The sequence below is a fragment of the Megalobrama amblycephala genome, linkage group LG1, assembly GCF_018812025.1.
Source record: "Megalobrama amblycephala isolate DHTTF-2021 linkage group LG1, ASM1881202v1, whole genome shotgun sequence".
Lineage (NCBI taxonomy): Eukaryota > Metazoa > Chordata > Actinopteri > Cypriniformes > Xenocyprididae > Megalobrama > Megalobrama amblycephala.
In genome coordinates this window covers 73,656,458-73,679,871 of record NC_063044.1, presented here as the reverse complement: position 1 = coordinate 73,679,871, position 23,414 = coordinate 73,656,458, and the positions used below count along the sequence as shown (strand labels likewise).

At 39.8% G+C, this 23,414-nt stretch overlaps 1 long non-coding RNA gene across 1 annotated transcript; it reads right to left on the bottom strand.

Moving 5' to 3' along the window:
- Positions 1-8,611: 8,611 nt before the first annotated feature.
- On the bottom strand, positions 8,612-12,231 carry LOC125248983. Its single transcript, XR_007180465.1, has 3 exons — positions 12,198-12,231; positions 11,965-12,108; positions 8,612-8,802 (listed from the first exon to the last, which is right to left on the bottom strand). It is a non-coding gene; the product is annotated as an uncharacterized LOC125248983 (long non-coding RNA).
- Positions 12,232-23,414: the final 11,183 nt, after the last annotated feature.

Here is a 23,414-nt window from a genome sequence, read left to right as displayed (position 1 = left end):
CTTACCTTAAGCTCCATTTGCAAAATTTGCATGCCAAGTTGGCCTCTTTTCCCTAGCCATGACCTCCTCTTTCACTTCCTTCTCTTTTTTCAGTGCACATAAATAGCACAAATGACCTTTTGCAAAGACCCGCCCCCCCTTAGTTACTGTTGCTTTGTCCAGCAAGCCATGGTGCTGTCACGCCACACAGAGTGAAAAATACATCGCGGAGCAAAGAGGACACTGACAACACGTCAACAGACAAGACAGAGCAGGTTACTTATGATATTAAATGAACTCCCAGCTTTCAAGTTGTGTAATTTACTAAGAAATTCGAACAATAAATACCGTTTTGTGGCTCTTTGTGTCATGACAGATTGCTGTAGCGCCTCAGCTCAAGAGGCTCATGAACCGATCATCTTTTCCTACTAGTTAATTTATAGCATTGAATAAACATGAATGAACATCAGAAGGAATGTTGTTTAACATGCGGAAAGACGTAAATATACACCATTTTTTCAAGTTCAAGTCCACCGAGGTTAATCTTCTAACTCCTGACTGCTTTGTCGGACAAAATGGCAGATTCGGTGTTATGATTGGTTAGATCGCTTGTCAATCAAACTCCCGGCGAAGGGTCAATTGCCAAAGTGTGATTAATCTTGATCTATTTGTTTACCACTAGTGCATGCTAATGATGTTTTATTCTTCTACTCTAACTTGCGTCATAGCCTAGGATTTAATAGATGTCTTATGGTGAGTTGCCGAGCTCATTTTCAGGATGTTTAGTAATGTCCACACAACATCCATTGTGTCCTCACCATGTCCATTACACCCATTAATGCTGTTACTGAGCACCTCATTTTTATTCATCTTGGTAAATTTATGCTCATAAAAAACCTGTGGCAACATAACAGCCTTTCTGCCTTTACAGTATGCCTGGTCCATAACTATGGCGGCAGCATTTGATTTCACCGCCGTAAGTGCAGTCTTAGTGTTGACAAAAATGTTTAATGTTAATTGTGGTGAATTACATTACAGCTGTTCTTATCTTCAGTCTGACCTGCCATATATGAGGAGGTGGTGATGCAATTTTTGCTGGAGAACCTTGAGATTGAGGGGTATGATTTGTGAAATGAAAAGTAATACATTAAAGCGGACCTATTATGCCCCCTTTTACAAGATGTAAAATAAGTCTCTGATGTCCCCAGAGTGTGTATGTGAAGTTTCAGCTCAAAATACCCCACAGATAATTTTTTATAGCATGTTAAAATTGACATTTTTTGGAGTTGAGCAAAAATGCGCAGTTTCAGTGTGGGCACTTTAAATGCAAATGAGCTCCTAAGAGGGCAGAGCTTTAAGAGCTCATGTGTCAGGAGTCATTCAAGACATACTATATTGACAGAAACTGTGAATATATGCTGCATGGAGATAGAACAGGTATAGTTTTGTTTAATTACGGTTATAACTTGTATTGTCTTCTTGTTTTTATCTAATATATTAGTACAAGTGTTTACCGATGAGTTTTATAACGTTTATTGTACTTCACACATAATATGAAGCATCTGTTTTCACTCTAGAAAATCTCTGTAAGAGCTTGATAAAACACAGTGCAAGTGTGCATCAAAATATTATCCATAAACTCTCTCTCTCCCTTGCATTATCATCAACATACATAGCGAAGTACACAGAAACACTCGTTACAACCAACAGTAAACAAATATATAAAGACCTTATGCCTTTTCAGGTGGTGCTTAATAAACTGGTAAACTTTATATCCGTAAATCAACTCAGATGAACTGTAATAAAGTGCTCTCACCTTCATTACTGCCGTATCCAGTATCACTCTGGAGACTGTAGGCTGGATCACAAACAGTTTGTACTGATCTATCCTTGAGTAACACATTTTTTAGCACAGTCTCTGTTTTGTATTGTCCCTTTGTATTGATATTCGTTCACTTAGCAGTCCGGTGTGAAATGATTTGCGCAGACATAAAAGAGTTGAGGGAGCATTTTCTTTGAAAACAAAATTAATCCACCTCGTCTTCAGTGGCTCAGATTTAGAGAGTAAATGGAGAGAGCTATGTGGATTAATCCATCCAGCTACAGAATACCTAAAACGCTTGGGAGATGTTCTCGTCAGTGCAGCAATGGTGGACTGTGTACAACTCGCTGTGAACTCGCTCAGGGCGGTTCTATGTTAAAACGTCAGTGTCTGTCAACATTTGTGGGTGGGGCCTGTGGCTAATGTGACGCCACATTGCCAGGAACCTGCAAATGGCTTGTTCTGACACACTGCTTATGATTATGATTTATGGGGATTAAAAAAAAGGAGTGGTTGGATTTTTATCGTTATAGGGTGGTTGTGTACACACACCACCAACACACATTTATGTCCAAACACCATGCAAAAGTGAATTTTGCATAATAGGTCCCCTTTAATAGATACTACTATCAAAGTGGGAAAGCATGATGAACATATTTGGTCAATATCAATTACAGAAATGGTAGAAGATTTGCACATTTTACACAGGAAGGCTGGTAGATGGGGGATGGAAGTCTGCCGCCTGTCTTTTGTGTCCCTAGGAAAAGGAGACACAGCACTTCGGTAATATTTTGGTGAAAAGTAGCATGTATAAATATGTGGCTGTTTCATAAACAGAAAATCTGTTTTTTTATGTTTTACTTTTTTGAAGGTACATACACTCCCAGCAAAGATGACGGGTTTCACAGGATGGCACAGTGGCCACTGACATTTTGCAGGCATGTGTTCATAATCACTTTAATGTTGATGAAAATGTCTTGTAATGATTTTATATTAAATCATGTTTCTTATCTACAGTTGCCAGTTGACATTCTCCAGAAGATCCTTGTCTTCGTAGTTCTAGAAGACTGCTGTTCTGCAATCCTCAGGCTGGCTCTGACATGCCAGAGATTTAACAACAGACTGACAAAGACTGTGGGGCTGGCTAAAAGGGAAATGGACAATGGGGAGTGCTTTTGGGGTTTTACTCTTCAGATGACCACACTGTAAAACCGAACAGTGAAATTAATTAAGTTAAATGAGTTTGTTTCACTCAAATAATAATGAAAGTTCATTGTACTTAATAGAAAAAAGTTGCATGAACTCAAAATTTAAGTTGAACTTAATATGATTGAGTTGAGCTGCAGCAGATTTCTAAATCCCAGCATGCTTTGCGTCACACCATATAAATAACTGTTGAAATTAAGTGTTATTTTGTGTGTTTTTGCACAAGATTAACATATGGAGATAATAAGTTAATGTTTAATGTTGTGATTATGTTGGGATTCAGGGGGGTTCTGTTATGTTAGTTTTGTAGGGTTACCACTCTGGTGAAGAGTAGAGCCTGTGGTTAGGTTGAGGATGAGCTGCAAAACATTTAAGACCACATATGTTGTTTGATTACATATATGCAAGTATGTAATGACAGTCTCTCTGATAGTTATAATAGCATGTGTTATTTGCTATGTAACATTTAACCAAGATCTGAATGTGATGTTCATGTAAATTAACTGTATGTAATTAACATTATGATGAGTTGGGCAGGGGTTTGCTGGTGACGGGATTGCTTAGTGAGAGACACCTGTGCACCACAATGGCCTTGATCTGCTTCCATGGCTCTCAGCCCCACCCCACTTGTCATAAAAATTTTAAGTTCTACCAACTTTAAAAAAATGAGTTAGTTCACTTAAATGATTTGAGGTAATAAGTTTCCTCAAATGTTTTGAGTATTCTGAAATGATTGGGTTTTACAGTGCACCCTGGCTACTGTAGCAAGGATTGCTTTATAGACAATGGAGGTCTTGAACAGTGAAGATTAGGTGACGTAGTTCTGCTCTTGAGTGGAGCTCCTCTCAACCCTAAAGTCTGCATAGGTGCATTGAATTTTACTTCAAACATATTTTACCGTATGTTCTGTTGATGTTCCTGCAATTATGGATTGCAAAGGAAGGTTGTTTTGCATTGGTGCGATATTGTCAGACACAGACGAGGACACAGAGGAGGTAAAGTGTAACAGTGTTTATTAACAGAGGTTTCAGACACAGGTGATGACACAGGTAGAGAATCTTGACACGTAGAACTGACAATAGGTATAACAGTGATAACTTTCCTTGGCAGATGACGAAGGTGACACAGATGAAGACGGAGGACTCAGGACTGGAGATGAAGACGATGAAGACAACAGTAGGTATAATGTTCAGGTAAGACGAGGTCGAGTGACGTGTAGGGATCGGTGCAAGACCAGACAATGAGTGAATGGAACTGGTGTGCTTATATGTGGCTCTGGTGATGATGCACAGGTGTTCAGTATTCCGGTGATTGTGAACGAGTGGGCGTGGCGTAATTGTCCGTGTCTGAAGGTGCCGGTTGTGTAGCCGTGACAGATATAGGCCGTGGCTTTATTTAAGCCACGCTGACCATTCAGATAAGGTATGGAATAGCCAGAATTTGGTATGGGTATGCCGATTAAGTTTTGGCTTCGAGTGCATCGCAATAATTTAAAGCCAAGTGCCCTTTTGAGTAGAAGGGTACGCATTTGTTAGATAGGTGTTGAATTCCTCAAGCATGCCTGACTTACACAACAGTACCACCTTTTTCAACCCAAGGCTGGATAAAGCCAAAATCTGATGTTCTTTCTGGGACTAAGACAAGTTACAGTTCATTTCAGCCAGACAAAAGAATGTCTGCGTATATTGGGTCTTTTGATTATGATCTGAAAAGTCCCCTTAATACAGTCTCCATGTGATGATCTCCTTCTGGTCAATGTGTGAGATTGTCTTGGCATAGCCTATATGTCACTAAAGACATAGGTGTCAGAGTAGCTGGTGTTGCATTGTTTTGCAGGTTGTTTTGTGAATGCTAATCAGACAAACATAATAACAAAAAGTTTTGCTTGGTTGTTTTTAATTTTCTTTACATCTTTTTTATTATTATTTGAAAATGGATTCATCTTTCCATGTGTCAACAAGGACTTCATTCTGCTTATCAGCAAAGCAAGTTTAAAATACTCTAGACATATTTTATTCAATATATACTGTACATATATTTATTGAAATTTGTTTATGTACCAATATATAAATATGATGAATGTAAATTAGAGGTCAACAGATATTTAATTTTCATGATATAACATGTTTTTAAAAAGGCAATAAACAGATTATAGTGCCAATAATAGTCAAATTTATTCACAATAGATTGAACGTTCATGCTCTTTTGTTATTTCCTGTCCTAGTGCTATGTTTGTTGGTCATTGTAGTTTTTTCATGTTGATTAGTTCTCTGATTGCTCCCCAAGGTGTATTTTGTTCCTCGTTACCTTGTTTAGCTTGTGTTTCCCCTGTGTGTGTGTGTGTGTATATATATATATATATATATATATATATATATATATATAGCTCTGTTTCTTTTGTTCTCTGTTCGTTGTTGAAAATGTGATGATCCTTGTTTTCTGTTTGCTTTTGTTCTTATTTTTCTATGTTGCTTATTATTTGTTTCAACACTTAAATCCATGCCTCTCTGGACACTACATATATATAACACCATGAACTAAAGCTTGGCATTAACGAGTACTACTCATTGATTGTGAAACGCACTCAAACCGTCAGCTTACATGTGTAATTACTTAAAATCAATCCAATGTGCAAGTAGAGGCAACTTTTACAGCTTCCTTGTAAACCTCCATGCCAAAAGTGTTTCTGTCAGGACCACTATATTGTAATATTGTAATAATTATTTTACATACCCTACTTTTACACTTATTCCTTGGCATCCTCACGCACCAAACTGCATTTTTTAAATTGTTTGCGTGCCGGAGGCACGCTATTACATCGTTTGCAGAGTGATGTTAACATTTAAGCTAGCTGATGAGAGAAATGGCACTATCAAAGAGCCTAAAGAGGAAAGTTGACAGCGAAAATAGGGCATACAAAGAAGAATGGAAAGACAACTATGCATTTTTACTTAGTTTTGTGCCTGCAAAGTCGGTGTGTCTTATCTGCAACAAAGTTGTCGCTGTTTTCAAAGAATATAACACCGTGTCTACACCGGACGTGCGCAACGTGATGCGTCAAATGATAATAAACTCATTGTAATCAGTGATATAGAGTGCCCCAGGGATGACGCGTTTTTGTAGGCCAACCCGGAAGTTAGCGGCACACAGGTTCCCTCGGTTGAAAGCCTATGCATTTTTCCCATAGACTTTTGGAAAATAGCAGAAAATAAGCTCTGTGTTTAACAAAGGGTTATGACACTTACACGTTTTGTCTATCAAGATAATCTTTACAAGTGAACACGACATTTATAGATTTTGAAGCCTAAATAAAGTTGTCAGATATAAAAGGCTAACAGTAGGCTATAAACGGACTACAGCACACCATGGTCGCGGATCAACGTCGTCTCCACCAAGTGTCCTCAAACTTTATTTAGAAAACAACTCTATTTAAAAACATGCTCGCGATTATGATCTGCGCTGTGTATGAATACTTATCCACTTTTTCATGAGAAATGCTGTCCAAATGTCCTGTTTATCATGATGACGTATAAAAGTCCACGCCAAAGGAAGTAGTCCCTTTTAGCAATTTGTTAGCAACCGCCATTTTTAAGACACAGTAAAGTTTTAAAAAAATCACAAGTGGGTTATAACTGGTGCGTTTTATGTCATAGATCAAAACGTGAAAGTATTTAGAGGCTTTGTTAACCACATAGATCGCCTTATTTCAGGCGATTTAGCAAAAACCCATTCAAAAAACCCATAGACTTTACGGCGTTGGAACCGGAAGTCCTAAAATGCTAACTCGCTTCCGGGTTTTGCCTACAAAAATGCGTCATCCCTGAGGTACTCTATTGTCTACACTGGATGTGGCACGACGTGACAACAAATTCCTAACAGTAAACGGATTCCTCGTTCTATTTCTGACGTAGTCCAATTGCTTTGCAATGGTCGGTTTGTCGAGTTGAGAGCAGACAGCTTTTAGTTGCGGCACGACGCGAAAAAAGGTTGTGTCTGGTGTAGACACGGTGCTAATATTAGATGGCACCACGAGATGAGGATCTATTTCAGAACCAGCCGCTATCAAAATAATCTGGCTGCGGGCGAGGGCCACATTGTATTGCTGGCGAGCCAATTTTGGCCCGCGGGCCGCCTATTGCCGACCACTGATATAGGTAGACGTGGATCAGCTGAGAGTCAGCTGATGCCAGCTAGACTAACGTAATTTACCCCTTAGTTATGTCATACGTACCCCTTAGTTATAAAATATTTAAAGTATAAATAATTTGTTATTTTTCCTGGTTGTTACCCCTTTATTCCCAATACTTCACATATTGTTCCCTATACTTACACATACTTACTGTATAGTTACACTATAATTATTGAAAGTTACGCTGTAAATTTGTTGTAATTACGCAGTACTTTCCGGGCTGTAATCTAAAGTGTTACCAATTCGGTTTTAGTCTGAGGCTTCGTCTGATGCCTTTTGGTCTGAGGCTGTTTAGTTCGATGTCTAATTGTATGAGACCTGAAACCTGACATTGTTTTTCCTGAGACCTGAAGCCTCTCAGTCTGAGGCGCGAAGCCTTTTAGTCTGAGGCATGACGGCTTTTCCTTGTATGACTGAGCTGTGAGAATGTCCTAATATGAACACCGTACATAATTTTCGTTGATGAAAGCAACACTATTTGAAGCTCGAGAAAGTGCATCCATCCATCATAAATGTATTCCACACGGCTCTGGGGGGCCTTCTGAAGCAAAGTGATGTGTTTGTGTAAGAAAAATATCCATATTTAACAAGTTATAAAGTAAAATATCTAGCTTCCCCCAAAACCATCTTGCGTATTCAACTTACGAAGCCTCTCGCAGTTCAAAAAACTTGCACTACGTCCTACGCCTTCCATATTCAACTTACGAAACAAGCATAACTGACTTTAAGGTGCCATTGTTGTGTGAAACTCTTCCCACGCTGATCACATGTGAACGGTCTCTCTCCAGTGTGGATCATCATGTGAACCTCAAGTCTGTTTAATTCCATAAACAGTCAAGTCTGATAATTCCATAAAAAACGTGGGATGCGGCAGCACAAAGACTGACAGAAGACAGAATGGGACGCACTGCTAATGTTCTGACAGTACCTCAATTTATTTATTTTACTCATTTTAATTAACTGATTTTTAGCCATTGTACTTGTATATTTTTTACTCAACATTGTTACGACACAATTTTTCCTCCTTTTAAAAAAATTGTGTTTCTTAAAATGGTGCCACTGAGGATGTTTTTATGTGTTTCACTGTGTTCCCAAAGTATATTATAATGTGTCCCAAATCAGTGTTTGCTCAGATTAAAGGAGAAACTGGGGGAAGATATTTATTATTGTGGATAGAAAAACAAAAAGAAAACCAATGAGCTGAAATAATAATGTAAATATTTACAAATAAAGTTTTAAATAATGTTTTAATAATGTAAAGCTTTATATGTGGAGCACTGATGAAATTGTTTAAATATATATAGCTTGTGTTCCTCCAGGGGGCGCTCAATAAAACATGGAGAGACTCTTGAAGCTCAGAGTAAGAAAACTTTATTGATAAACACAAGCAAATACATATGACAGATGAACAGCAGTAAGCGAGATCTGTGTCTATTCATTCATTATTTTTTTGTATCAGAGAGAAATATAAACAAAGTCTTACACATAAGAGTTTTAAAATGACACTGAAAGAGAGAAGCTCAAATAATCATCATTATTTATAATGACAAAAACACACTTGAAGAATCTTTAAAGTTCAGCGTTCTGCTTTAGATTTCAATACTTCCTGAAAAAGATGAAAATATAAAGCCATAAATTAATAAATCTCACAAATATTAATATATGCAAAAACATCATCATTTAGGGTTGCCACCCGTCCCGTGAAATACGGAATCGTTCCGTATTTACAGGCAAAATGACGCGTCCCGTATCAAATCAATACGGGACGCGATTTGTCCCGTATTTTACATAGGTCCACATTATGCTAGTCTGGGTAAACCCAGCCTGATCTGCCAGCGATTTGATTTCGCTCGGCAACTCAGTCTGGAAACCTGTGCATTCATTTCTACTGCTCCTGTTACACTTTTGCAGGAACCAATCACAGACTGGCTTATCCACCTTGCTCGCTATTGGCGGGTATAACAAGATGACGATAGAGAAGTGACGGCAAGCAGCTTTCAAACTCTATCTGATCTACCCGTCACTCCAAAATAACAATGCACAATCACAGTGACGCAGATTGTGTTAAGCATTTACCCTCTGAGAGAAATGTAGCAGAGCGTTGATCCGACAGTCTCTTCATAGGAAGATTACAAACAGCGATTAATGACACACAATGATTTGCTTCACGATGTGAGTACAGGACTCTTTTACTTCAATGCCCCTTGATGGTAGACAATATTTTTATTATTTGCCCTATATGTTTCGTCTCCCTGCTTCTTGAATCTCGTGCCGCCTGAGCTGACTGGAATTCTTGTTGGTTATGACAATGACATAGTTTAGGGCGGCTATATAGACCCCTTAATCACCTACGTCACTGTGACATCACCGCTCTAGCTGGAGGCAAAATGTAAATAAGAACTAATAGCAGGTGCGCTAAAAGTTTGAGGTTTTGACTTTAAAATGTCGTCTTGTTGTGTTTTTGGCTGCCAGAATAGAAGGAACAGGACTTTTGGTTCAAAACTAAAGTTTTACCAGATCCTGGCAGACATTCCTTCACAGAAATCAAAAAGATAATTGTGGTTGAATGCAATACGGCGTACAGACTGGACGAAGACGATCATAAATAATACTTGTGTTTGCAGTGCACACTTCATATCAGGTAAAATAATCGATGCATATGTAATGGTGTGTTGGTTTTATCTAGTACAAATCAGCAAGTTTCTGTTTTATAGGTGAAAAGTCGCCAACTTTCAGCGCACTAGCTAGCTTAAATGTTAAACAAACATACAGCGATAGATGAGTGTGCCATCCTTTGAATGGTCTCTTAAAATAATCCACATTGCTAGCCATAATCATAGTTAGCCCAGCGTTAGGTTACATTAGACAATAAGCCTTGACAAAATTCCCCGAACCACCCGAAAGTAATTCATATGTTGTCTAGGGAATATCCAAAACTTAAGTTAATTTACAAAAATAGCTGTCACGGTCCCGCAGAGTCAGTGACTGTACATATTCGGACAGTTCTGAACCTTCTTCTGCATCTATGTTTAATAAATCCCTCCTAAAACATGCTAGCTTACACTTGTCAACATTGAGTCCAGTGTCTCTTTTTGCCTCCAGCTAAGCCCCGCCCACCAGGAAACGTTGCAATGTTTACAAACTTTTAAGGGGTCTATTCCGCGTTCATTTACACGGAACCAGAACAGTATCAGAGTCGCCTTTTAAACTCTCGACGATGCTGAATGACTTATTTAGTTAGCAAACAAATCGCTCGAGTGGGTGTAAATACCGATCACTTTCAGGTTTTTTTGCACAACCTGCAAAAATCGCTCAATGCCATTGCTGCTTCTGCAAACCGCGGATCAATGCTGCAAACCAATACAAACTAAACCTGCGTCTCAATCAGCTCCCCAGTTCCCTAAGTCGTTAATCAGTATATCATGAAAGTGAATGTGGCTGATTCCCTGATCAGTGCCCTGACTACTGAACAAGGGAGCTGATTGAGACACACGGTAAACCTGTCTGGAGTTTTCGCATCGCTCTGCAAAGTACGTCACCTGAATCGTTGATCTGATTAGTTGAAGGACTATCCAATTGCGTGACTACTGCTCGTTGATCACGCCTCTTGTGCAGTAGGAAATACATACAGACTCCCCAGACCAATGTTCAATTTTAAATTGAGCTTGGTCTGGTGATAGCCAGACTAACATTATGCAGCATCCCATGCAAATCACCCCACCCGCATTGTGTGAAGACACGCCATCGTTGGTTTGATTGGTTTGTTTCAGGTTCACGGCCCGTGAATCACGGCGAATCAGAGTCAGAGGAGGGCGGGACGCCGCCTCGCCGGTTCTCTCCTGAGGCAGATAGTGTAATGTTTTATTTTTTTTTATCACCTCAAGTTTTTGACTAATAACATTAGATTTCATATCCTGCCTATTAAGAAATAATGTTAATAATGTACATTAATCATGTTATGGTATGATTTGTTTATTAAGGTTAAGTTGTACAGTCAGACACATAAGCATTACTTTAATAAGAGATAAGAGCGATATATTTAATACATATTTAATCAAAATATAGTACCTATGTGAATAAAATAAACAACTATTTGTTATGCTTAACCAATTTAAATAATTGCATCATTCAATACTATAGAATTAACAATAGACTGTATAAAAAATGGAATAAATAAATACATAAATATATTTACTTACTAATAATAAAAATGTTGTTAAGTGTTTTACTTAAATAAGAAATGTTTGTAGATATTATGTCATTTCCAGTTATTTAGGTGTGGTTTCACTGTTTGGATGGTTTACTGCAAACAATGACAAATATTTTAGCCAAAATCTTTGTTCACAACAAATGACAATTTACAATTTGTTTAATTTATAATTACTAAGTTATGGATCTGTTAATTTAATAAGTTAATAAAATATGGTTCACATTTCACAAGTTCCTCCAAAAGCTTATTTTTTGTGGTCTCAGTCACACTTTTATGTTTATTATTGTCATAGCTGTATATTCAATATGACCACTTAAGTTGTGATAGTGAGAGACTGCATCTGTTCACACTGATTGCAATAGCAGATATCTTATTATAATGTCCATTGGTATCAATCTTAATATTTTTATGAAAACATGTTTTAAATTATGATATACCACCACTGGCACGCCGTCGGGGACTGTGGTCATCGTGGCCCCGAGGGGTGTGGCCCCCGCTGCGGCTGGCGTCCCTTATTTTTCTATATTGAAGGTGGCAACCCTATCATCAATCATGTACCTGATGTGTGAATCTCTGCTTGATCTCGTTCAGCTCTTCTGGATCTGATGTCATAAACCAGAATAATGACAGTAGCCACGCCCACCAGAGCAGAGAGGACCAATCGGATCACAGCTTCAGTAGGACCACAACAGTGGACAGAGTCTGAGGAATAAAAACATCAAACTGAGATCAGATCAGTCAATAAACACTAATATCAGCGCTGACATCAACTAATATCAGCACTGCCGTACCTGAACATGTGTGACAGAGGTGAGTGATGTCCAGATGTTGAGTCTGGTGACAGCTGAACACACCAATGAACATGATGATGATGATGAAGAACATTGTGAAGAGTTACTGCTGATGACAGGAACAGGCAGACGAGCTGAAAACATGAGAGAATAAAGAGAAATGAGGATGAATGAAGAGATTTCACATTTAAAAACTATTTAATAGAAAGTTAAATATAAACCTGTTGTTAATGAAAAAAAGTAAGGAAATTACTGATTTTAACTTTTTAGTAATAATAAGATATTTCTTTATTACTTTCTTTTTAGATCTAGCTGTAATGAATAAAACGTGAAACTGATATTTAACTCACCGTAGACTATGAGACGAATAAAAGAAGGCCTACTGAAAGAGATGGTCCATAGTACATAATCTCCAGCATGTTCAGTTGTGGTGTCTGTGATGGTCAGAGATCCAGTTTGATTGTCCAGCTTCAGTCTGTCTCTGAATCTCCCATCAAGAACATCATCATATACAGTGAATCTGTTGGCCCATTTATTGATTTCAGCTATTACAGTGTTTCCAAACCTCAACAGAATCACATCCATCCATCCATTAAGATCAGAGTTCAGAGTGACTGAATTTCCCTCCGTCACTGACACTGACTCCTCTTCATAACCAAACACGCCTGAAGAACAGAGTTTTTCACAGATTAGAATCACTTGATGTTGGTCTGGTGAAGCTTCACTAAAATCGAGTGCAGTGTTAGTTCAGTCAGGCCACGTAGACATAGTGCTGCAACCAGCTGTCAAATCGCTTCAATCACTATCATTCTCCTATTAGACACGGGACATATATACGTGGCATTGCAGCTCCCTCCCTCCCCATTATAAGCATGAGCATATTACTGTGCACCTTCTGGTTGTCGTCTTCATTTGTTTCAGATCACCAAGGCTTTCAAGTCCCGGCTGGCATGGACCTCACTGCTGAGACACTCATCCTCATAACCAAGCTACAGTATAGACGTCCCACTGCCACATCTACACAATTACCTCTGCTCGCTTTTAAAGACATTACTAAAGTGTCATAATTGTCTATGTATTTCCAAGCTGATGGTTCCAGGGGGTTAATGTTAAAGCTCTTGTATGTTCAATTAATTTCGCCATATACCGCCAAAGATAACTTGTGTTTCAATAAACTCAAAGTGGTCCTGTCTGAAATACTTTTATTCAATTAAATGTGAAGTGAATAATATTCAGCAGCAGTTCAAAGACAAAAGATGATGAATGAAAAGAGACAAAGTTTATATATGGAACATTAACTAAAAAAGAAACTTAAAGGATTAGTCCACTTTTAAGTACACTTTTCCTGATAAATTTACTCACCCCCATGTCATCCAAGATGTTCATGTCTTTCTTTCGTCAGTTGAAAAGAAATTAAGGTTTTTGAGGAAAACATTGCAGGATTTTTCTCCATATAGTGGATTTCAATGGCTACCAACAGGTTGAAGGTCCAAATTGCAGTTTCAGTGCAGCTTCAGAGGGCTTTAAACGACACCAGATGAGTAATAAGGGTCTTATCTAGCGAAACGATCGGTCATTTTCGAAAAAAATACAACTGTTTATGCTTTATAAACAAAATATCGCCTTGAACGTACTTTCCGTACTGGTCTATTTCCATTCTTCATAACGCTTACGCTGAATGTTCTACGCCTTCCCTATTCTACTTACGGAGCGATCGCGGCGCCAGTTTCGTTTTTTTCCGTAAGTAGAATAGGGAAGGCGTAGGACTTACAGCGTAAGCGTTTTGAAGAATGCGGAAACGGAAAGTACGTTCAAGGCGATATTTTGTTTATAAAGCATAAACAGTTGTATTTTTTTCGAAAATAACCTATCAATTCGCTAGATAAGACCCTTATTACTCATCTGGTATCGTTTAAAGCTCTCTGAAGCTGCACTGAAACTGTAATTTTGACCTTCAACCTGTTGGTAGCCATTGAAATCCACTTTAAGGAGAATAATGCTGGAATGTTTTCATCAAAAACCTTAATTTTTTTTGACTGACGAAAGAAAGACATGAACATCTTGGATGACATGGGGGTGAGTAAATTATCAGGAAAAGTGTATTTAAAAGTGGATTAATCCTTTAACTGTAACATTGTTCTGTTTAGCTTTAGTGTTCTCTATCATTAGTTCATTAATCCCAGACCTGTTCCTGTTCTTCCAATGATCTCCCTGTTATTTAAAGCCTGAGTTCTGTTCAGTTCATCGTCCGGTATCGTCTACGTTACGTGGTTGTGTTTCTCCTCATGATTCTCCTGTGTATTGTGTGGATTATTAGATTAAAGACTGTTCTTTGAGTTATTTCCTGAGTCGTGCGCTTCACTACAGACACTAACAGTGAATGTTAATCTTCTCTAACTAATTTAACCCTCAGGGGTCTGAGGATTTTTGGGGCCCTGGAGAAGTTTTAACATTTGTGCTTTTTTCAGTTGTTCATAAACATATTAATGACAAATGTGTCATTACACTGTATTCAGCACAAACTAGGCTAGAATAATATGTGAGGAACATGTATGTACATGTTTGTGTTTTTGAAGGAATAACGTTTATGCGTGGTTATTGAAAAAACCAAAAACTTAAGTCACTGAAATAAGGCCAAAAAAAAAAATATTAAAACTGTGTTCACAAGGATTCTGGGTATTGGAGGTTGTAGACTAGAGTTTTTGCTTCAGAATTATGTAAAAAATTATCCTTCCTACTCCTTCATATAAAACAATAGAGAGATTTAAATTTTCTAAGACACTTTTGGTCAAGAAACAAAGTATGCATGGAGGCGTGAATCCTCATGTATAATGGGTGATTCTCACCTGAGAAGACAAAAGAATTGAATAATAATGACCTGAAATGACTTGCATATTAATGAGGCCTTTCAGTCAGGTAGGCTGTGAAAAAACCCTCTGTGATCATGCTGATAACAGGATTAAAGTCCACTCAGGACAAAAAAAAAACATGATTTTTGTGATCTCATGCATGCACGTATTATTGCACATGATATGACGAAAATTTTGTATAGGCCTATGTTAAATTACACTACCAGTCAAAAGATTGAACACATTGCCATTATAATGTTTTTAAAAGAAGTCTCAAGTCTCTAACCAAATAATGGTTTTCTATTTTAATATACTTTAAAATATAATGTATTTCTGTGATGCAAAGCATCTGAACATTCCTACCTCTAGGGCATTTCATATAGGCTACTATATTTGTTATATTATAGAGCCTAAATGTTGATGTGCAGTTGACAAACTATACATCATTAAAAAGATCTAAGACTCAAGCTCCACATTTTGACTCTTAAAATCTTATATTGACTATAATTTCTTAATATGCTTAAAAGCATACACATTTGGAGAAATATTGATGGATTCTCATATGTTTATATCAATTTTCTATACAGAGGAGTAATATTTATTATTCTATATTTATTGTCATCATTATGAGCGCTGGATGCTGTGTTTTTAATTCATACTTGAGCCGGAGGGCGCTCTGCCCCTTTTGTCCACAAATGCCTCAGTAAAAGAAGAGGCATATCATGTGACAATCAAGGAACTAACAGAGGCAAGAGATCGAATATGGCTATTCAAAACACTTTTGAAGACAATAAATACACGATTGAGATGACGAATGCATGTATTGACTGAATTTACGTCTGAATAGCGCTGGCTCCGTGGGCGTGGCCGCATTAGCGGATAATGAGCTGAATCACAGACTTCTGACATGGCTCTCTTTTCATACAGATTACATAAACACAGAAGGTTTGTTTTCGATTTGACTTATATGTTTTAAAACCTGACATCTTAACGTTTTTTTAGACATAAGTGTAATTTTTTTGTCATTAGTATTCACTAAGTTACAGTTCATTTTCTGAAAACTATCAGATTGGACTTCGTTCAGAGGGAGACGAGAGATCACGCATTATGTTAGTTTTCTTTATTTTACAAAAAGCACAACATTTTGTTTTTACTCTGAGTGTACACAAATGAAAGAAGATATTCCACAGATTAAAATGGTGTATAACTCTTAATTGTATGTGCAACATTGACGGAGTATTTTGAGTCTCTTTCACACTGATAAGAAAAAAACCACGGTGGTATCGCCGGCGATACCCTCAGACCTCAGAGTGTTAACCAGTAATTTATCACATGGTACCAGAACAGACACAACTGAAGCCATAAAAACACATTTAAAACTCACCATCCAGATGCCACAAACAGAGCAAAACTAACTTGAGGAACATTTTCTTCATCGGTTCACTGTAAAGCTCACGATAGTAACTCTTAAAATGTCTGAAAACCCTCAGATTGATTTGAAACACACTGAACTGTGATATTTATCTAGTTGTGTGTGAATCCTCCCCATCCTCAGTTAGTTTCCACTCACACATCCATCTCCTTTAACATCACGAAAATCAACATGTTTTTGCTGATCTTACATTTTCAAATGAATTCTGGGCCTGAATGAAAACTAACAGCAGAAGAGTGAAATATTGTATTAGATATCTGAATCTACTGGTGTGTTATTAGTGTGAGCTGTCAATCATATTTGACCTGTGACTCTTATTTGACTGTTGATGGATTCACTTTATTTCAGTGTAAAGATGTTTTGTGTGGAGCAAACTAGACTTCCGGTTTGGCGAGCATGGGGTAGAGACGTGTTTATCCACCGCCCGATTTTCTTTAACTTATTGAACCTACCTAATTGCTTATTTTGATGTGAAACTCCCTCGAGACAACTTGAGAGGTCTGCGCTATTATCTTGTCCAGTTATGCCACCCAAATCTAGTAAATTAACTGAAAAAACAATGGAGTCGGAGGCTGTTGCCTCTGCAGCTATTAGCCGAGCCGACATTACAGCCTTGCTAGCCGAACACAGGACAGCTCTAGTTGCAGAATTGAAAGCAACTTTTGATGGACTTCAAAAGGCATCGTATAGCCATCATGAATGCCTGACATCGCTGGAGGATGATGCCGAAACTACCCATCAGCGTCTTGCCAAAGTGGAGGCTAACTGTGTGACGCTACAGGCCTAAGCTAGCGGACATGGAGGGGAGAAACAGGCGGAATAACGTGCGCATTGTGGGTCTACCAGAGGGGATTGAAGGTCCTCAACCATCTAAATTCTTTTCACAGCTGTTACAGGATGTTTTTGGGCAAGATACTTTCCCCTCCCCGCCAGAGTTGGATCGTGCACATCGCGGCCTGACCCCCAAACCTGGTCCCGGGGAGAGGCCGCGGCCTGTTATCATTTGTTTTCACCGGTATCAAAATAAAGATCTGCTGATCCGGGTGGCCAGGAAGAGAGGCGAATTGAAGTACTTGGACCAGCCGTTCTGGATATACGAAGACTACATCCCCGAAGTGGTTGCCCAGAGAAAGGTGTACAAATCGGTGATGTTGGACTTATACAAGATGGGACTGAGACCGTCGCTGTTGTACCCGGCGCGACTCCGCATCACCAAAACAGATGGCACCCGCTCCATGTTTGGCTCTGTGGCCGAGGCTGAAAAGTTTGTGAAGGACTTCAAGATGGACTGAACAGGTTGTTTTGTAGCGGGTGAAGTATGGGACAATTTTAACTGGAAGAAGTTTTAACAGTTGTGTATCGTTTACTATGCTAACCACTGCCACTACAGCCATGCTATTGACGTGTTTATAATCACAAATATGCATGACGGGTGGGTGTGGTTTTTTTTTTTTTGTCTCTTTGTGTGGTAGGTTTCATCTCCTTTTATTCTAATTTTTTTATTATGTGGTTCTGTGGAGTTTAGTTAGAAGGAGTTTATGGAAGTTCTGCAATTGGATAGGGTAGGTGTGCTGTTTGTTCTGGCAGCTGGTGTCACCTGGGGGTTCAGGGGTTTTTTGGGAGGGTTTTTGTGCATCGTTGTGAATGTTAACAGACCAAAATTCTTTTTTTTGAACTTTGTCTCAGGAAATTTTAGCCAGGATATTATTATTATTGCTATCTTTTTTTACTCACCTTATTTAATTATGTGTAATGCAAGTTAACAATGAAACTTTCCTATTTTCTTAAAATACATATTGCCCTTTAATGGCTTGCTCACTTGATATTATCACCTGGAATGTTTAGTTTAGTTTAAAGTTTATTGCCATTTGCACAGGTACGTTTCAGTACAGGTACATTGGAATTCTTATGCGTTTCTCAAGAGTCAAGTACCAAGTTAAAAATAATACATAAACATAGAAATAGTACATACATACATACATACACACACCACATACACATTCTGCATAAAACAAAGGAACAGCTAGTCAATTTTAAAAGAATTACAACAGGAAGAAATACAGAAACAGTATGTAAATAACTTTCCTAATTTAAATAAATACACATTATAATAAATAATGATAATGTTATGCGTATAAAACTAGAACTCTTAATATAATAGATTACTATTAAACTAATCATTACGGTAATTAAAAGCAAGGGATAGGATACTTTTTTCCCTCCTTAATGTCTTGTGAACAGCCGGGCCTTGTGGGTGCTAATACTCACAGGCCTACGATGCCTCAGGTTATAGCCTGTGTCCACCCATTTAAACAAAGCATAGGCTGGGTGGTGTTTGTCCTTAAGGATGCTCTGTGCTTTCCTTCTACAGCGCTGAGTGTATATGGTGTCCATGGAGGGGAGGTTAGAGCCGATAACCCTCTCAGCAATTTTAATGACTCGTTGCAATGATTTCCTCTCAGCCTGGGTGGTGCTGCCATACCACACTGTGATACCACTGGTGAGAATACTCTCAACGAGTCCTTTATAAACATGGGTTAGGGTTTGACCTTTAAGTCCGGCCTTCTTCAATACCCTGACAAAGTGCAGCCTCTGCTGAGCTCTTTTCACTGTTGCAGCAGTGTTTTTAGCCCAGTTGAGATTTTCAGAGATATGAAGTCCCAGAAACGTATGGCTGTCAGTCCGCTCCACCTCAATCCCCTTAATAGTTAAAGGCTGTAGGGGAGGAGGTCTTCTCCTAAAGTCCAGAATAAGTTCCTTCGTTTTATCAATGTTAAGAACAAGATCATTGTCCTCCCCATAGACAGTGACCCTGTGAACCATATCCCTATATGTCGACTCATTACCTCCTCTGATGAGGCCAAGGATGGTTGTATCATCTGCATATTTAATGACGATGTTATTATTGCCCGAGTTGGTGACACAGTCATATGTATATAATGAAAAAAGTGTAGGGCTGAGACAGCAGCCCTGTGGGGCTCCTGTACTCACTGTCAACTTAGCTGAGACCTTCCTTCCCATCCTCACCACCTGTGGCCTGTCTGTAAGGAAGTCTGTTATCCAATTACAGGTGGACGTTGGTACTCCCAGTTCCATCATTTTGCCGGACAGCTTCATTGGCCGGATCGTGTTAAATGCGGAGCTGTAGTCCAGGAACAATACTCGTACATATGTATTATGAGTGTCCAAGTGCTGTAAAATACAGTGAAGTGCCAGTGCCACCGCGTCAACCACTGACCTGTTCGAGCGGTAGGCAAACTGAAGAGGGTCTACTGTTGCTGGAACCACAGAATTGATGTGCTGTAAGACCAACTTCTCCATGCACTTCATGGCGACTGATGTAAGCGCTACTGGTCTAAAGTCATTCATTGCAGTTGAGTGCGTTTTTTTCGGGACCGGCACTATAATAGAGGACTTAAAAATACGTGGAACTGTTCCTTGGAGGAGAGAAGTGTTAAAAATGTCCATATACACCTCCGCCAGCTGTTCAGCACAAACTTTAAGGACTCTCTGAGCCACACCATCGGGTCCTACAGCCTTACGAGGATTCACCTCCCTCAAAGCTTTAAGGACCTGTGAGTGCATCACCTGCAGTACAGTCTCATTTGAATTATAGGGGGCTTTTAGGGGAATGTCTCTATTATTTTGGTCGAATCTAGCATAAAACGTGTTAAGATTGTCCAATAGAAAGGAGTCTTGAATCGCAGTTTTGTTTGTAGCTTTCTTGTAATTGGTAACTGACTGTATTCCTTGCCACATACTTCTACTGTTATTTTCTCTGTAGCAGTTTTCGAGTCTCTGGGTATATACTGGGATTTTTGGACCTCGTATCTGGCATGCTTATACTCCATGATATCACCTGACTTGAAGGCTATACTCCGGTTTTTAATTTTGATGCTCACATCCGCATTAAACCAGGGCTTCTGATTAGGGAGAACTCTAATAGTTCTGGAAGGAATGCAGATGGAAGTACACCATTCAATATAGCTGCTGACAGTATCTGTATATTCGTGGATGTTATCTGAGGCTTCTCTAAAAATGTTCATATCTGTGGCCTCCAAACAGCCCTGCAGTTCCTCCAAAGCGGTATCAGTCCACATATTCACAGTTCTAACTGTGTCTGGATCCGCTTTAAGCCTTCTGATGTAAATGGGCTGAAGTAGAATTGCATGATGATCACATTTCCCAAAATGTGGCTTGGAGACAGCAGTATACGCATTTCTAATGTTGCTATAGCATTTATCCAGAGTCCGATTTCCCCTCGTGGGAAAGTTAACACACTGATAATATCTGGGGATCGCATTTCGAAGGTCACAATGATTAAAATCTCCTAATATCACTATGGCAGCATCTGGATATGAGTTTTCATGCCTACTGATCATATCATGCAGTTCTTTAAGTGCATTATGCTCGTTGTCTGCAGGGTGAATATACACTGTGCTTAATATAACGCACTGTAGTTCTCTAGGTAAATGAAATGGCCTACATTTCACAGTAATATACTCCACATTTTCAGAACATGACTGTGATATTACCATGTTGTCGGTGCTCCAGGATTGTTTGACGAGGATAGCCGTTCCACCCCCGCGAGTTTTACCGCATTCCGTTTCGCTGCGGTCAGCCCTGTAAACAGTATAGCCTGCCGGTGTTATGGCTTCATCGGGGGTCCTCTGTCCAAGCCACGTTTCACAGAAACATAAAACGGAACAGTCCTTAAAGTACCTTTGTGTAGCCATCCGACAAAAAAGTTTGTCCATCTTGTTTACTAAGGACTGAACATTGGCAAAAAGTATGATCGGAAGAATTAGCCAGCCTTTGCTAACCAGTCGGCGGAGTCTTCCTCCCCCTCCTCCCCGCCTCCCACGCTTCCCTGTCGACCTCCCAGTGCCAGGAAATCCCCCTGTTATGGCCTGGCGTCACTCCAGCGTGGAGATGTAACTCCGGGAAGGAGTCGAGAACATTTGTATCAAAATAACCTCTATAATTCAATTCTCCTAGTTGTAACAAAGTCACTCGATCATACTTAATATGAGCTCTAACATATGTCACGTGAAAGGACAGTAACAACGCTATCAATACAAAATATAAGTAGAACTTGATTCGGAGAGCTACGCTGTGTCGCACACAAAGGAGCGCCATCTTTCCCAGTCAAAAGGAAGAAGGCTCTTACGCACTTGAAAAATATGGGTGCAGGAATAGCATTTATTCAAGAAATGCATCTTAAAACCTTGGATATTGCCCGTTTGAAATGTGGATGGGTGGGGCAGCTTTTTCACTCAGCTTTTCAGGGTAAAGCGAGAGGTGTTGCAATTTTGATAAACAAAAGTGTTTCCTTTACTCCTTCTTCAAGTTTGGCTGACCCCAATGGTAGATATGTCATAGTCACTGGTCTACTTTATAATCTTAATGTTATATTAGCCAATATATATGCTCCAAACTGTGATGATCCACACTTTTTTGCACGAGTCCTCGGACGGATACCTTGTTTAAATTCACACATGCTCATCTTGGGAGGGGACTTTAATCTTTGTCTAGATCCCAGGATGGATAGGTCATCTGCTAGGCCTGGTTATATAGTATCTAAATCCACTTCCTATTTACAGTCATTCCTCTCCACCTATGGTATTTCAGATATTTGGCGTTTTTTGCACCCACAGGATAAACAATATTCTTTCTTTTCAAATGCTCATCAGTCTTATTGTTATGACAGAGACACAGGAGGCAGAGATAAAAGCAGTAAAGTTGGTTTATTGAGGTAATCAGCAGAGCAACAGGTAAGTGAATGATGAGTTTGCTGGTCTTGGAGAAGAATGAGAGGTAATACTGTCCTTTTTTGTAGTGTTGCAGGTGAAGATGGAAGGAGACGCTGGAGACGGATGACTGGGACACTCACACACACAGGCAGGTAGGAACACGAGGAACACTGGAGACGATGGAGACGATGGAGGCAGGTAAGTATAGCGTTTGGAGTCCTTGAGGTAAGCATGCAACTGACTGTAGTGCAAACGAGACCGGACAGTGAGTGTGTGTGAGTGTGGAGCTTAAGTGCTGGTGGTAATGACGGTGCTGATGATCTTCAGGTGGCGGTGATTAGTATGCTGGTGATTGAGTGCATGGGTAAGGGAGTGAGGTGGAACCTGACGTGTCTGTGACAGTACCCCCCCTCCCACGGCCCACTCCTGAGGGCCGAGGACCCCGACGTCGTGGTGGTCGTCCTCTAGGGCGTGGGGCAGGTCTGTCTGGGTGGTTGGTGTGGAAAGTCTGTAACAGATTAGGATCAAGGATATCATTCTTGGGGACCCATGAGCGTTCCTCGGGGCCGTAACCTTCCTAGTCTACCAGATATTCCAGTAGACCACCACGGCGCCGGGAATCCAGAATTTCACGAACCACGTAGGCAGTAGCATCGTCCAGGATGAGTGGAAGGGGGGGTTCGACGGCTGCCACGTCAGGTTCTGTGGAGGGAAGAACAGAAGGGTGGTGAGGCTTTAATAGTGAGACATGAAAGGTGGGATGAATTCTTTTGTATTGTGCAGGGAGTTGAAGGCGATAAGTGACGGGGTTGATCTGTCGAAGGATGGTGAACGGGCCAATGAAGCGGGGACTCAGCTTCTTGCAGGGCAGACGCATCCTGATGTCTCTGGTGGACAGCCAGACCTTCTGCCCCGGTTGGTAGGTAGGGGCGTTGGAGCGCTGAAGGTCGGCTGTCATTTTGCGTCTGCGCAGGGCCCTCTGCAGTTGGTGGTGTGCTGAGTCCCAAACCCTCTCACTCTCCCGGAACCAGTAGTCGACTGCCAGAACGTTGGAGGGTTCCCCATCCCAGGGGAACAGTGGGGGTTGGTAGCCGAGTACGCACTGAAAAGCTGTCAGTCCAGTTGTGGCTTGTCGGAGGGAGTTTTGTGCGTACTCGGCCCAACCCAGGTACTGGTTCCAGGA